Raw genomic sequence first — 12,032 nt, forward strand, 5'->3', positions numbered from 1 at the left:
GCTTGGCATCACCCTTTTCACTGTTGTTCGCCATGACAACACAAGTGAAGCTTGTTCTAGTTTTTCGTAGAACAAAGGAGCTGGTCACCGGAGGAGTCACTTCTCACTCACTTGAACTCACGCGCTCACCTCGTTATCGCGCGATGGAAGCGTGCTGTTACCATAACCTGACAGAATTAGATGTATGGGAGCAGGCGAATAACGATGAGGCACACACGAATTCGTCTGGGAAACAAAAACTATTCTTTATTTATCAAACTACAAAGATAGAGCGACGCGCGAGAACGTCCGATCGAGCGGGCAAGTAGACTCCGAGTGCGGCAACGCCGTCGTGCTTCTCGAAGTGGCGCTGACGCGCATGCGCAATATACAAAAGAAATACGCCTGTATGCATAACTCCGACAGATAGATATACAAAATCAATTCAAACTTTGTGAAAATTGTCAACTGAATTAATTCGGATAAAAACACGCTTATCTATGAAAATTACAGATACGCCAAAAGAAACCTTTGAGAAAATTCTGATTGCTATAGTGGGACCGTTACCAAATACCGTTCAAGGTAACAAATAAAATCTCACAATTCAGGATAATTTTTCGAAATTTTCTAACGCAATGTCAGTTCCAAAAATGGATGCAGTGCACGTTGCACATGCATTGGCGAAGCAATATATTTATCGATATGTTTGCCCAAAAGCAATTCATACTGATCAAGTCACCCAATTCACGAGTAAAATCATGTACGTATATTTCAAAATATTTAAAATCAAACAAATTCATTCTACTGCCATTTACCCACAATCTCTGGGATCACTCGAACGAAGTCATCGTACACTTGTTGAGTATCTCAGACAATTTGGAAGTAACGGAAATTAGAATTTCTGGCTTCGTTATGAAATATTTTCGTACAATACGCAAGTCCACGAATCAACTGGTTTTACATAAAATGAACCTCCACCCACTTTTATCCAATATTTTAGGAGTTTACTAAAAAAATTAGTAGATGTGAAATGCCTTGCCTTTGAGAAATGAAAAAAGCAAAAAATGAGAGTAAAAAATACTACGACGAAAAAGCGAACCCAAAAAACTTTAAAAAGGGAGATTCCGTAAATTTAATTAAGCAATCCCCTTATATAATAGAAAATCCTGTCAGAAATACTAAGGAAGCGTTCACATATGATGTCACGCTTTATTTCAAGCTTTTATTTCACGCTCAGTCACGATTTAACGAGCCCCCACCTATAATATTACGTCACGTTCTTTCGACCGCCCCCCTTTCACATTTTTAAAAATAATTATAAAATACTTTTCGGAATCTTCTTAAATATTAGAATCAAACGTTACATGAACATAACAAAAAATATAAACCTTATTATTAACATTTTTTTTATTCTTTTCAAAGAACTTATCAAACAGCTAGGATATATATGGACTTAATGCTTTTCAGTTTGTTAGTTAAAAACAAGAAAATCCTCCGTGATATCACGCGCAGAATGTTTCGTCCCCCGTATATCACGATTTGTCACGCTTGACAAGAACCCTCCCTGCCCCTCGGTGCGTGACATCATAAGTGAACGCTCCCTAATGCCCTAATTAGAATTTCGCTGACGAGGACAAACTTGGTCCATGTAAATAAATTAATATTGGTAACAACTCCTTTGAAAACAAGGGACTGAGAATTTCATTGTAAAAGACTCTGCGAATTATCTAGACCAGTCCTTTAAAATTTAAACTTTCGGAACATTATAACCTTTTTTCTGAGATTTTAATTTAACCTTAATATATAAAAAATATAAATTTAAAAATTGCCCAAATGTTACTTAAAGAATTCTATTAGTCTCATTTTTCAAACTTAAATTTAAATTTGCATTTTATTCATCCAAAATTCTTTATTCTATTATCTTTTTCTAACAATTTTAAATTTGTTTCTTTTTTCCAAAAGTGTTAAAAATTTCTATCACGTTTATTATTAAAAAATTCGATAATTATTTTTAAAAAACTTTATTCTTTGACCAAACAGGTAAAAATTTCTATCACATTTATTATTCAAAAAAATTGTATTTTTTTCCAGCAATTTGTAATCTTATTATTTCTTTTCAAAAAGTATTAAAAATTTATATCATTCCTATTATTCAAAAATTTAAAGTCTTTTATTACTCTTTCTTCCAAAGTTTGAATTGCTTCTATTCTTAATATTTAAAACATTTAAATTCTTATTATTCACATTATTCGAATTCTAAAAAGTCAGTTTTCCCGCTATGGAAAATTTAAAGAAAAATTTATTATTCTTCAACTATTCACAAAAATAAAATAAATATCAAAATTTATAATAAATTATATTACAAAATGAAATAAAGTTATTCAAAATAATTTCTAAATTCAGACTGGTCAAAATAATTCATTGGGCCTGCAAATTCAAATAGAAATAAGTGAGAGAGAGAGAGAGTGTGTGAGAGCGGGGAAATTTGAAAAAAAGAAGTTAGATTAACAAAATACGCGCGCAAAAATCCCTTCACCCTTTCACGGAATCAGCCACCTATAAGACTGGACCTCAAAGGAGTCATCCTCATTTTCAAGAAGACAACCCCACAAGGAAGCATTCTTTACGACAGTAAAAAAATAAATAAGACAAGTTGCCGGACTCCTAGAAGATTTTAAAAACCTGCGCCTAGAAGAACGCCGAGAGCAGCGAATTTTACCTGGAATCAACGCGGAAATTTTACCATCTCTTGAGTCAGCACATTTTGAGTGGCTGATAGCAGCTATCCCGTTTGAAGAGGATAAACACTTCGGGCCGGAGTCAACTTTCGTGCATACACATGGAATTATGTACGTGAACCAGAACAACGTCGCAGAATGGCATTGTTATAATTGTCTGAAAACCGGAGCAGCCCTGAGAACGTTTTCTCTCTCTAGAAATTCACGTGGCAGTGAAGAGGAATCTCTGCTTGCCCAAAACATGCCCCCTGTGCAACGATGAGTTCTTCTTCAGTGAAAATCTGGGAGCATGCTTCGAATGTTCTCAGGCAGACATAGGGTTTAAAATATTCCAAAAAACTATGGGATAATCAATTTCAAGTACGTGACCAGCGTAGAAGACAATAGGACTTACAAAATACACATTTCAGAAATAACTGAAGAAGGTGAGAGACCACCACCATCTTGCTTTTTTAAAGTCGCTTTATAGGAGGACATCCTGGTCGGCGATGGCGAGCCTGGACAGCTGGTCCCACTCGAAGGTACTACAGATCGATCAACCACCTTCATCTTTAATGATGCAGCCGGATTATTCGACGGGATGATGGAAGGACTCCCAGAAGGAGTCCTCACCTATTATCTGAGGGTTCCTTCACGGCAGCAAAAACATTAGAATTCCTCCGTGATGCTGTCCACATTCCCCAGGTGGCTGATGATAATTGATTCTTTAAAGTGTACATTGAAGCAGATGAGCCAATGGATGTTTGAGACAAAGAAAAACATCTACAAAAAAACAAGTGCTTAAAGAAACAGAAATACAAAGTGATGGGAGGAAAGTTAAGTTAAAAGGTAGGAGCGCTGCAATCCGCTCAAACTTTTAATTGTTTCCGCCGGTTTCCTCTGCAGGAATCTCTTCGTGTATGTATGTTGCGTGTATATGTTTATATCATCGTTTTAAAAATTGTCATGATATCTATATAAAAATATATGTAAATACCAAAAGCTGAAAAGAAATGGGTGGAGATATCAAAAATATTTAAACATATAAACATATAATATTGTCGAACAATTAACCGTGGTCAAAATAAAAAAAAAAACAATGAATCTCATTTTATTACCTGTTCGATGAATTGTTCTCATCGAATCAAATGTTCTTCCTAGTTCCCAAACAAAAACAAAATAATCATAGAATTTACTTAGTGTATACAACCATATTGATGAATCTTTGCTAAAAAAATGAATTCTTGACAAAAGTATAACAGATATTTTCACCAAAATAATTTTTTTATAAAGTTAAACGAAGAAATCTGTGAAATTCAACAAATGAATCACTTGGCAATCAATAAAGAATTGACCAAGCATACATTTTCTACGAAGATAATTTAAGTTTCGACAAAAAGGATGATTTTCCTTCAACAAATAAGAAATTGTTATCTGTCAGAGATAAATTCTATAGAAATATCTAAATTTTTCATAAAATAAATCAAAATTTCAACAAGAAAACAATTTTACGATCAAATATGTTCAAATTTTAATATTCTAACAGAAATTATACATATCCAACCAAGCAAACAAATTCATATCCAAATAGTTGAATTCAAACCGAAAGATGAATTTTTCCCTAATAATAAAATTTTTTGAAACAAACGAATTTATCTATCCAAGACCCAAGATAATGCGTACCGACAATGGCATACAGGCGAAATTAAATATTCAAATTTAAAAAAAAGCGATAGCGCGGTCGACTTCAAAATGGTATATATTCCAATTAAATTAAAACTTTTTAAAATTCGAGTAAATTATTTAGACAAAAAGAATTATTTTGTTGTTCAGTAAACTAAACCTACATAGAATAATTAAAAAAGTTGTTTCTACATAACAGCTTTTTAAAAAGGGGGGAAGCTGTGACGTAGTGCCTAAGCCTACTTAGTAAATGTATATGCCACTTATCGGCTTTAGTCATAAATGCTCAAGTCAAATAGGGACCTACATTAAAGCAAATATTTAAAAAATTTAATAAGTGCTAAATTGAAATAAAATCTTGAGAATAGGAACCGATAAGAAAATAAAAGCCCAATATTCGAAATCAAGCCGATCTCGTAGGACAGGTAATAAAACCCGGAACTCTAAAATTACAAAATAGCAGAACGAAAATAGAAAAGTGATAACACAAAGAATAAACTAAAGAACTAGAACATTAATTAGGAAGGATGGCAAAAGAGGATCCCATAACTATAAATCTGTATATTTTCAAGGACACTTTATACCTGCATGAAATTTCTCATAGGCATTAAAATCCCTTACGACAAACATAATAAACAAACCCTGTTACTGAAATTAGAAAAACAATAAAATTAAATTTAACACAAAAAATCTAAAAGACAGAAAAACTAAATTTTCACGAAATAAGTCTCCAGGTGTGTGAAAAACTAAAAGGCAAGTTGTCAAAATTGTCAATTGCCCCTTTACGTTTTTTTGGCCTCTTTAAGTAAATACTTCAAGAAATGTGAACCGCAGAACTCTCAAGAAATTATAAGATGCAAACACATAAGATAGAAAGGCTATATACCGAGAGTGAAATGCGTGAAGAGCGGGAAATCCGCGCCTCGTCAGTTCTTCTCCTCTTTATATTTTCTCAGCGTTACGAGCGAGGATGCTTAATGCTAGCATCGCGAGAGCTGAGACTGAATGGTCGGCTTTACACCGACCAGCAGAAGGTTAGTTGCACGCGCGTAGAACTATTGGGTGTAGCAAAATTTTCGCCCCGAAAAGATCGGGAAGGAGGGTTTGCCAATTTTAATTTTGATGACCTACGTCACCGACAGTTTTGATCAGCTGGCGTATTTGAAATCTGTAAGTTGACAACACTTCTTTCACTCTCCTTGCGATGCGAAAGTTTCGCTCCCCCTACAGACCTAGGCGTGTGAAGCTAATCTTCCTGTCGTCGGTATAAAGTCGACCAGTGATGGAGAGTCTACTGGGAAACTCGACGTTGCCAGATGTGAGCTTCTTCGTTAACACGCGAACGCGGCGAGACTCGCAGATCAGAACCGCAGGCAGGAATCATTTCGAGTTTATCACTAGCGAGCACCTACTCGTATCATAGATACGTTATTAGATATCGAAACCGTTCCCCAACTCCATGGGCTGCATTATAACGAAGAGAAGAGTTTCTTTGTTCGGAGCGCTCATATAGCAGAGTATCATAAAATGGCACTCCGCCACATGCTATATAGTTAAATACATCACATTATTTGTGGGCTTTACTTGAACTTTACTTTTCCATTTTGATATTACATATGATCTATAATTAATCTATTTATATATGTGATTGAAAATTATTATAGTTTTTTGAAGATTCATATCCAGTTAAAATAATTTTTCTTTTTAAATTATATTTTTAAGTGATTCATAAATTTAGCCAGTTCAAATTTCATCTCTTCGGTTCGAAATGTAATTATTTTTCATTTAAGACTGAACAGAAATAAATTTTTCATGAATAATTCGATGATAAATGAACATGAAAAAAATTCACAATTAAAAACCAGACTTCAAAACTACGTCACTTTTCGGCTGATTGGAAGAAAGAAATAATAATTGAATAAAAGATAGATGAAAAAGTCAAACAAATTCTTTCAAATTCATAGTTTAAAAAAAAATTAAACTATTTAGTTATAAATAGTTACTGGAAACTTAATTATTTCAGTTTAAAATACACTGATTTCATAACAAATGGACTATTTTCTTGCCAATTATTTTTTTTTCAGTTTGAAATTCAATTATTTTGTTTAAAATGCGACTTTTTGTTTCATAATTGAAGTATTTGGATAAAAATTAATCCATTATGTTAAAAATTCATTTGTTTGTTCACAATTAATTATTTGAAGTAAAAATTTAATTAATTCAGCTGATAATTCTCCTTTTTGTCCAGAAATGTAGTATTTCTTGGAAAATTTACCTTTTTATAAAAAATATGTTAATATTTTTTAGGAAATTGTTTCTTCAGTATGCAATTCACGCCTGGGATTGAACGATTAAATACTTTATAAAAATATTGGGTTTTTATATTATAAATTAATTGCTTCAACGAAAAGTGATTTTTTAAAAACTAAAACTTACATTCCCGTGCAGAAATTGCCAGATCTTTTCCCGATTACCGATCAGGTCCGGATCGGTCTGACATGATCTGGCCCGGGTAGAGCTAATTTGCGTGGCCAGGAGTCGTGCCAGACAAGGTTGTCCAGGTTTCCTATTGCAACGCCACCTATTAAGTGTTCAAGGAAATTGTGAATGGCGGTGAAGTTACTTTGAACAGTTATTTTCGACAGGCACATTAAATATATTTTGGTTGAATTCAATTATTATGTAAAAATTCCAAAAGTGAAAAGCAGTACACTGCTTTTCTTTCTATTTGATAGTATCTAATCTGTAGTCATAATGCATGGCGCTTTTGAATATACGGTCAAAAGCATACACTATCAGATCTACAGCATCTGTGATAGAAATGGAGAGAAATTAATTTTTAATCATCTGTATATTCTATTATCAGATCAAGATATGTTTTTTTTCTAAGGTAAAAGATTTCAATGTGAAGAAAAATCTTGTTATATGAACATAAAAGCAAATGTTTAAAAAAATTGTTCGTAACTGTCTGTAAGGCACACTGAAATTGAACCAAAAGTATTAAACTTCTCCAATCTATAAAAATATTTTTTATGATTCATACATTTTTAAAATGACCGAACCAGAAATGTCCAGAATTTAAAGAATTAAAAAAATTGTTTTGTTGAATATTATTTTTTTATGGAATACATTTTTTTATGAGTCAAATTTCATTAATGTTTAAAACTGTATAAAATAATTTTGAAAAATTTTAAATAACAATAAATAAAAACAATGTATTTCTGAATGAGCAATTTGATTTCAAATAGCGCACAGTCTTTAAATTAATTTCTTTTATAATTTTCATACAAATTGCTGACTAATTGAATTTTGAAGCAATGTATCTTTTAAGTTCTAATTTCTATAAACAATTGGAGTGATAAAACAAAATGAAAAAACGCAGTTTTTTAACAATGAAATATAATAATTGTGGTATTATTATTTATTGTTATTGAAATAAATATTAACATAAATTAATAAGCAGAAATAAATAATATTGATAATTATCTAAGAATTAATTTAAATAATTATATTATTCATTTTCTGCAAGTTATTATTGAATAAATAATCAGAGTAAATATTGAAGTCAAAACTTAAAATGAAAACGATTAAATTAAATGGAGTATATTATACTATTTGGCTTGAAACAATGCAAAATATAAGTTTTTCAAATGTTTTTTTTTAATTATTAAACATTGTCTATTTGAATAAGAAATTACTATTCGCAATAATTAATTTAGTTACAATTTTTAATGTAGATTATTGTTATAAAACAATTAACTGACATTTATTAATTTACTATTTAACTCTTATTCACAGAAAGGAGAGAAAGGTTTTTAAAAAATACCGAGATGCAAGTTTTTAAAATTTTCATTTCATGAGGAAAACAGGTCCAACAAAAAACACCTTAAAAATTTGAAAAATCAAAAAGTGTCTACATGATAGTTATTTCCCAATAATTTTACTTGAAAAATTGATCTCCGGGGGTCATTAAAAATTATTATTTGGCATATTTACAATGCGAAAAATAGAAAAAAAAATTTTGTGAAATAAAATATTTGAACCAGCGGCAGTGTGGTTGTTAGATACGTCCTTTACCAGTGGACCAGTGACGCAGGCTGAAAAGAGCAGCGCGTGACTCGGTAAGCATCCGGCAGTCCCGGCGACCGTGATTTTCATACGCTCATATTTTTTAAACAAGGGCTCACTTACAAAAAAGCTAGGACATGTGTCTAATTGATAGAAAGATATATTTGGGGTTCAAATCGTGTACAAAACGTAGCTTTATACACGACTGGAACCCAAAATATCTCTTTTTATCAAAATGAATCATTGTACAAGCATTAAATCTATTACGTGGCTAGTTATTTTTGACATACTATCGATTGATGATAGTTTAATCAAAAAGTCAATGCTGCAGCGGAGGCATTTCGTTTAATGTTTTATTTACACGCCTGTCGACTGGCCGTCAGCCAGCAGAAAAATCATAAGAGTGAAAGAGGTAGAGCGCATGTTTCTTTTAATTTTCCACTCTCTGTCTCTTCCACTCTTATGACTTTTCGGCTGGCTGGCGACCAGTAGACAGGCGTGTAAATACACCATTAGGATAAGGCGTGCGGTTCTAAGCGAGAGGCCGTTGATAAACCTGGTGACTCGAATTACTCAAAAAGATTTCCCCCCTCTCCCTGTGTGACACTTTACGACAAATCGTTGAACTCCGCCTCAATGACATGTGATAATTGATTGCCCCTCCCCCCACCTGACCTCTCAAAAAATGTAAATCGCAGTTTTGTTCTTCAACTTTATATTATTTTCTAATTCACACCATCGTACAAAAAACTAGCTTTATCAGTCGAGCCAAACCGCGCGATATTTGAAAAAAGAAAATCAAAATTCGGTATATTTTTTCGTGAACTTAACTAAGAGGTACAAAAGAAACAAAATTATGTATCACGTGACTTTTAAACAAAACCCTCCTTCACCCCTGAGACAAATCGTGACATAACTGGACCCCCCCCCCCGAGCGCGTCACGAGGTTCATGAACGGCCCCTTAGTTACAAGTAATACGTCTTTCCTAATCAAATTCAACAATTAGTTGAGTTTAGAATAATATATGGAGTATATAGTTGAGAATTAATGTCAATAAAATACGAGAAAACGGAAGAGTCTGTGTCAGAGGTTAAAAAAAGTCTTAATTCTTTAGATTTAACTTCTGGATAATAAATGTATTTTGCATTGGAATTAATATTTTCCATCTTTGAAGCTGAAATTTTTGCTAATAGATTATGGCAATGTACTATACAGGTAGATTTTTCTACTGTTGCAACGATAGCATCGCACTTCAGAATTGAAAGGATGGTGCTATCAATTTATAGAACATATCGTTTGCTTCAAATTTCACGTGTAGTTAACATTATAATATTTGACTATTAGGTCTACGATACCTTTAGTTGAGTCTAATTAATTTTTTATTAATTCAATAATATTTTATTTGAATCAAGAAAATAAGAAATAATAGTATATGCTTTCGAATTGATTCTATATGCATTTGACCGAGAGCGAAAGGACCGTTTGATGCTTCAAACCAACTAGTAGTCTTGCGCGTTCCACGGCGCGCGCCTATTTATCTTTTCGTGAAAAAGAATAAATAAAAAGCCTATTTTTTCTATGTTATAATTATTTAATGAAAGTTACGAAATATTACTATAGAATAATAGAAGGCACTAAGGGATGAGTTCTGTACCTGAAACTGCAATTAATCTTTGATAATAGGATTTTAACAAATTGTATATTTTTGGTAGAAAATTAAATTGAACTATTTTATTCCAAATGAGCTTTTTTTTATTAAAAATTAATTTACACCTAATATTGATGAATAGCATTTATTACAATTTTGTAACTCACGTTGATGATAATCATATTCTTTAAATAATGAACTTTGCATTTTTAAACCACAATCTTTATAAATCAATTTAGCAAAATTTTTGTATGCTCATTATAATAATCAATGTTCTTATAGGTAGAAAAAACATGTAATGAGCTTGTTGCTACTTGGTAAACCCTCCCTTGAAAATCTTGGTCAATTAGCCCCAATATTAGTTCATGCGTTCAATGCCATAAAAATGTTAGTAACAACTGTTTCATTATTCCGATTTATACAAAATTTTTACACTACTTTGTAAAGAATAACGCGATATATGATTACTGTACGAATTTTGATTACAAGAGTAGATGAATCCTTATAAAGTTGGAAAAAAATGAGATTATTGAACTCGAATTTCTGCAAATTGTCGAATCTCGGGCTTAGTTAAGTCTTCCACTGTCCCCTGGACTTTTCACATTCAAGCTGATGAAAAACATAAATATTTTCTTTAGAATTAAACTAATAATTATTATGTTTCAAATTACATTGAAATTAATGCAATTATTTATTAAAAATAACACTTTAAACAAATAAATACTTGAAAACTTATTATTTGGTTAAAAAATGTAAATTCAACTACTTTGTTGAAAATTTACATATTTGTTCGAAAATTCAACTCTGGTTAAAAATTGAAATATTTTGTTGAAATTCTTTTTTTTAAGATGTTCACCACTACGTTTTCATTGAGAATTCTTTTTTTGAATGCCACTCTTTTTTGTTAAAGATTAATCTTTTTTGTTTCAAAATTTGGCCATTCAGTTTAAAATTTATATTTTTAAGTTGAAAATGTAAGTATTTGGTTAAAAGTTAAACTATTCGGTTGTAAATGCAAATCTTTTATTAAAAAGCCAAATTTTTAACAAAACCGTTTATACTGAAAATGAAAAAGTTTAATTTTCAGTTTAAAAAAAGTAGTGAATTTTCAACCAAATAGTTACATTTTCATCCAAAAACATAACATTTTAACAAAATAGTACAACTTTTAAATAAGTAGACTAAATTTCAACCAAGAACTAAAAAATATGATTATTTTAGAACACTAACAGCTGAATTAAACTAAAAAATGCATTTCAATTAAATTTTTTAATTTTTAACTAGAGATAAATTTTAAACTAAAATAATGAATCTTCAACCAAAACAATTACTTTTTAAGAGGTCCTTTAACCTTTAAACAATTAGAGAAATTTTCAACAAAAGAATTAAATTTTCAAATACAATTATGAATCTTTAGCAAAAAAGATATCCATTTTTACTCAGTTAGTTTTAAATTTAACCAAGTAGTCGAATTCAAACAAAAAAGACCAATTTTAAACAAAATAATTGAGTCCTGAACAAAGGAGCTTAAACAAAAGATAATTCACAACTAGCAAATTACAGTTGTAGATATTTTTCATCCTTTAATTTTGAAAAGTCTGTACACAACTTTGGTCGGAATACAAAGAATTGTAATATTCTTGGTTGAAATTAATATTTTTCTTCTTTATTCATAAAATGTCCCCTAAGGGTTTACATGACATCCATTCCTTACAATCTTTCCACTTATATCTATATTTTTTTACAATCTTATCCTTTCTATATATACAATTATTTATAAGTATTTACATACAGTCTTATATCTAGTTCCTTATCTCTATTTCCTGTGATAGCGCAATTGTGGGTCCGGATGCAATAAGGGCACATAAAATTTTTTTGTGCGAAAACGAAGTCCCCTGGAGGCTTTAGAAAAAATTTTCGAATTTTAATTTTCAAA

General features: G+C 31.3%; 2 protein-coding genes across 10 annotated transcripts in view; one reads left to right on the forward strand and one right to left on the reverse strand.

Moving 5' to 3' along the window:
• Positions 1 to 12,032, forward strand: part of LOC117179929 — a 1,200,486-nt gene that overhangs the window by 49,956 nt on the left and 1,138,498 nt on the right. The gene's annotated exons all lie outside the window — the stretch shown is intronic.
• The window catches only part of LOC117180426, a 69,455-nt gene that overhangs the window by 2,751 nt on the left and 54,672 nt on the right, over positions 1 to 12,032 (reverse strand). The gene's annotated exons all lie outside the window — the stretch shown is intronic.

This window comes from Belonocnema kinseyi, chromosome 9 (assembly GCF_010883055.1).
Source record: "Belonocnema kinseyi isolate 2016_QV_RU_SX_M_011 chromosome 9, B_treatae_v1, whole genome shotgun sequence".
NCBI lineage: Eukaryota > Metazoa > Arthropoda > Insecta > Hymenoptera > Cynipidae > Belonocnema > Belonocnema kinseyi.